Below are 6,000 nucleotides of genomic sequence, written 5' to 3'. Positions count from 1 at the left end.
AATAAAGCTTAACAACCTTTATCCATCATCCTTTATACCTAAATGGTTAACATAATCCTTGTCCACTTCGTCTTCTTGCTAAACATCACAACATTGGTTTCACCAACTCTCCTAAGTTTAAGTTGTCTAGCTTTAAATCTCAGGCTAGCATCGTGCTCTGAAAGATAATCCATGCCCAAGATCATGTCAAAATCTCTAAAGGGTAGGTCTATTAGATCGCCCAGAAAGGTCTCACCTTGAATCTCAACGGTGAGATACATATGGTGAACCTTATCCACCAAGACGTCTAATCCTAAAAGGTTAGATACTTAGACCCCTATCTCATGATCCTCTAATAGGATATTTCTTTATCACACTAGGTTATAAGAAATATAGGAGTGTGTGGAGCTTGGGTCTACTAAAGCGCTAATTGGAATAAAAAATACTATAAAAGTACCTATAATCACATTAGCCTTGTCACACTCCTCCTGAGCCCTAACTGCATACTGGCGTGAGGCCACTCTAGGCTCGGCACCAAACATGGACCTACATGTCCCTCTGCTAAACTACCCATATGCAATACCTCCTTCTCTCGAGGGTCCCCTATCCCTCTAAATGACTGAGATAACCTATGGGTCGATGCTAAAGTCACATTATGTGTCTTAGGGTAATCTCTAACAAAGTGATCCAGGGAACCACAGTTGTAACAACCCTTGGACTCATGTTGGTAAACTCTCAAGTGCCTCTTACCATAGATTGAACAATCAGGCACAGACGGTGCTCTCATTGAAACATTGACACTCATCACGAAAGCTAACACCAAGGGTCTTATACGATCCTCGGATTTACCCTCTCTCATTGCACTCTGCCTCGACCTACTTGTCTTGCTTAAAAAGTCCTCCACGATCCCTGATAGTCTTTGGCCCTCTTGGTCGAAGGTTGGAAAAGTCTCAAAGACAACTATTTTCCTGCCCTGACCAGAAGATGTGTCCGACACTCTAGCCCTCATACCCAATACCCTCTCTATCGTCTTCGCCTGATGAGTCAACTCAACAAATACTCTTAGTCGGTTAGCAGCTAGATGAGTTAGGATGTCCAAGTAGATGCCTTCTCCGAACCTCCTGTAGATGTTGTACTTTTATGCCACCAAATTTGATGCATAGCAGCTCAATTGGATGAACTCCCTCTCATACTCAAACATAGACTGATCTCCCTAAGTCAGGTGTAGAAACTAGTCCCTTAAGTTATCGATGTGAGCCTAGCCTATATATTTATGATAAAACTCCTCTAAGAAGTGTTCCTAGATGGGTCGCTCAGGTTCCATCACTAACTCTATTGTCTCTCACAAATCTATAGCGTCACCCTTCAGCAGGGCGGAATACACTTCAACATAAGGTGCAATTAACAGAGGGTCCTAAGGGTCTCTCTTAACCACTGATCGACCTCTATCGAGTCATCATCCCTAAAGCCAAAAAACTCTTTGGTCTTATACCTTCATAGCCTCTCTATTGGGGACTCCTTAGGTGCTGCAATGAGAGGGGCTAGCGGAGCTGGCTGGGTAGGTGGCATAGCAGGTGTCCTAAAAAAAGGTCTCATTATATTCCTAAGGGACATTGTCAGGTCTTGGAAGAAGTTCGCCTCATCGACCCCCACGTCTCACGGGACCTTAAACTCATGATGAATTCGTCACTGGTATCTCCAACTAGGGAATCTCTACTCTCATCCCTACCATCATAGCTTGGAGTGGTACTATCATCCATGACTAAACTTTAAAATTAAGAAAAAAAAATGAGGATTTATTATTGCCATTCCAGACATGAGAGTACTCTTGACTGCCTAGAGGCATGTATACTTAAAAACTCTTACTGACTCTAACCCATGGGTCCTAGGAACGACTGAACCTGACACTCTAATACCATTAAATGTAACACCCTAATTCGATACGTCATGATTAAAATACCACATAGGACCACCAGAGTGGATAATCCAAAAGTTTTCTTTAAATACCTTTACAAATCATAAATTTAAAAGCCATTCCAAATAAAATAAATCGACATAACTAAATAAAGTTTACATTGGAAGCTCCCGAAATAAGTATACCAAAATAATACAAACGAGTAATTAAAATAAGTTATAACTCAATTACAAGAAGGTATATGATTAATACATGCACTCTAAGAAATAAGACTCAAGACGTACTTTACAATTTATCGAGTGTCCCGATAATTTCCTTAGCATCAACAAAGGCTAGTTTTATGTCATCCTAATTGATATCATTTCTAGTTGTAATTGCATATTCTCACTGGTTATCACTTGTAGTTTTATTCGGTGGTGTTTTAGTGTTCTTGGATCCCTCAACATTACTTCTAAACCCATTGGACTTCTTAACCAAAAATGTACGATGGTGTCGATACTCTTTCCTTAGGTATTGATACTCCCATAAGTACCAATACCAAAATGGCCTATTAGAATCGGATAAGTGCACTCGGTATCGATACTACTCTATGATTATCGAAACCCGACCATTATTATCAATACCTTTTGGAGAAGTATCGATACTCTCATTCCCAAATCCCTTTGTTTCTAAACTAGCTGACTAATATTGGTATTGTTCTTCTAGTATCAATACTCGAACCTATAAATGCCTCATTTGGGAACGAAAATGACTCTTTAAACTACCACATGTGCCCTACTGAGGTTCCCAAGTGTTATTAGAGTCTTATGTATGAAATAAGGGATCATAATAGGTCTTTAAACATGCTAGAAACACTAATTACTTGAATCTACCATGAATGCTCATTTATACGTCACAAACTCAATAATCTCAAGCTAAATGAATGCTAATGACTCACAAATGCTATGAAGGATTTGTGAACGAGTTACCTTAGTTTCCTAGACCTAGTAAACTTGACCCAAACCCGATTACCAGAACTGATTTACCCGACCCAATACTCGATATTAGCCCGAACATGATAATAAATTTGATCCGATATCCAACCCATACATGACCCTAACCATACTTGAACCAAAATTTAGTGAAACCGAAAATAATTCAAATCGAAATTAACCTAAACCAAAATTAGCCCGAATAAAAGAACTCGAACTAATATTAACCCAATTGAAATCAACCCCAACCAAAATTAACCCAAATTGAAAAAAACCTAAACTAAATTTTAACCCGATCCAAAAGCAACTCGAACCAAATTTAACCCGACCTAAAAGCAATTCGAACAAAAATTAATCTGAACCGAAAGTAAGAATCTTATTGTAAGATTGAAAACAATAACAAATAAAGTTTACTTATCTTACTTGTAACAAAAATATTAGATTTATAATAAAAATAATATAAATTTGAATTAGGTTACATAAGAGGAGTATAAAAGTAAAAATCTTATTGTAAGATTGAAAACAGTAACAAATAAAGTTTACTTATCTTACTTGTACTAAAAATATTAGATTTATAATAAAAATAAATATAAAGTTTATTTATTTTACGACTAAAACTTAACAAATAAAGTTATTTATTATTTTTTTAAAATTTAATAAAAATATTAAATTTATAATTGGAAATAATTTTTTTAATAAAAAATATTTTTATCAAATAAATAAACTTTCCATACAAGATCAACATAAAATTTTGATAACAAGCTCTAACACGTATTATAAGATCAAATTCATGTGAAACTATCGATTTATCATCTCTAAATGATGGCTTAATTCAAAATATTGAATGATTGATAATTGAAATTAGGCCTAAATGATAACATTAACAAATAAGAAGACATATTGTTTACAAGAATATATCAATAATTCTATATTTACTTGAATAGAATCATAACCAATTCAACCCGAATTGACATGATCTAAAGGTTGACCCAAACAAAAAATTAATTGATCTAATATTAACCCGATTCGAAATCTAACCGATATGGTATTAACCCGACCCAAAAATTAATCGACTCGATATTAACTCGACCAAAAACCAACTGATTCGATATTGATCCAAACTGAAAAAAAACTCAATCCGCTAATCACCCGACCCAAAATTAACTAGACTCGATACTTGACATGACCCAAGTTACCATACACAGGAACTAGATCCGAAAGATCTGATCCGACCCAAACAAAATTAAACTGAATATAATCTACACCCGAAATAACCCAACCCAAACCCGATCAAAATGACCTGTTTACTACCTCTATAGTTTCCTAGCTGCTAGAAACTCTCTCAAATCAACCAAGGGTCAATTTCTCCTTCCGTTTAGCATTGGAGCTTTCTCCCATCTCTTTCACTAATCAAAGACAAGATAAATGAGTTACTAACTCATCTTGGAGCTTTGATTGAAGTTAAGGACACTTATTAATACTTAAATCCACTAAAAATGAGTTGGAAACGTTTGGTTTCTTAAACCCCCACTAAAACCCATTTTTAGCTTTCATGGTTCAAAACTTGAGTTTGGAGGCTTAATTTAAAGCTCTAACGATGGAATTGAAGATTCTTACCCTTGCAAATCTAGAAAAAGCTTGTAAGGTTAGAAAGTTTTGACCTTTGTTTAGTTCTCGGAGAGGAAAAGAATGATGAAGAATAAGTGAAGAAGAAAAAGGTATGATTTTGGTGAAAAAGAGAAGAGATCATACGTGATATTATCTCTCATAAAGGATTTTCAGCTTTTGTTTCAAACGTTGGTATAATTTCTCTTTTAGTCCCCCATCTTTCATCCTAAGGTTAAAATGGCCTTTTTAAAATCAAATGCGCCCCAACCCAAATCCCATTCCATACTCTAGGGGTTCAGCTCTCCTACAAGGTAGTTGGGCTCGTCTAAACTATCTTGGGTTAAACCAAAACTTCTAACTCAGGATTTGGGGTGTTACACCTCTAGCCTACCTAAGGTGAGATCCAAAATTTCTATATGGGAAACATACACCCGACTAACTTACTCCGTCGAGTCTTAGGGCATCTACTCCCAATTAATAACTAAAGTGCCTTACGCACTAGTTGAGCTATATATCTGGATATTCTAACAAACAAGATGATCTTCCTGTACACGCAAGTATACAAGGGTGGCCATAAGCCATACATATTAATCAATGCTACATAAGGGCAAATAAAGTAGTTTGAATACTCATTATCATAATTCAACATAAACAGGAGAGGTCATCCTCTCACCCACTATTATCTCGCTCTCTCTCCCCTCTAGAATATTATAAAAGGACTTATTAGTCTTTTATATCTATTAGCTTATTAAACAACTCTGTTATGGTAATTTAACACTAAAGGGTGTTTGATGATTTTATGACAAATATTGTTACTACTATTCAATTGTTATATTATCTGCTAGCCTAACATTTGACTCAAGTTTGTTATTTAGTGGCAACACTCTAGTTGCTCTTATCATGGTTTCCCTTGATTCACCCTTGAATTGGAGGGACGACTTGTACACTATCATCAAGCATAAGTAACTTGGGTGTCCCTGTTATTTCCCGAGTATCTAACAAATGGCATAAGTTTAATGACCTCTTACTATATAAAGTTCTCAAACTTTTACTATATTCATTCGTTGTTCTCACTTGTAAGTTCATTAGAGGATTTTTTATAGTACTAGACCCCTTCCCGAGCCTTTAAGCTAAAGTTAGGTTTCTTGTCCAATTCAGTATGATGGTATCGATACTAAGCCATTTAGTATCAATACCAACCCTTTAGTATCGATACCCAACCTAGGCACTGATACCAAATATGTGTTCTACGATTTGAGGAGGCCTTACAATATCAATACCCATACTTAGAGTATCGATACTTCTCTGTTAGGGTATTGATATCATCCTGAGTACCGATACCAAATCTGGCTATTGGAATTTGTAACTTAATGATGGTATCGATACCCGACGAACAATATTGATAATCTATGATAGAGTATCGATACAACCTATCCAAAAACCCTGATATTATTTAACCCTAAGTGCATTTTAGTAACCTCCCAAACTCTAGCTAGATGCTCAATCTCAAACGATATTAAAATCCTC

This window comes from Hibiscus syriacus, unplaced genomic scaffold (genome assembly GCF_006381635.1).
Source record: "Hibiscus syriacus cultivar Baekdansim isolate YM2019G1 unplaced genomic scaffold, ASM638163v2 tig00110377_pilon, whole genome shotgun sequence".
In the NCBI taxonomy this organism is placed as follows: domain Eukaryota; kingdom Viridiplantae; phylum Streptophyta; class Magnoliopsida; order Malvales; family Malvaceae; genus Hibiscus; species Hibiscus syriacus.
Note: the sequence above shows the minus strand (reverse complement) of the source record.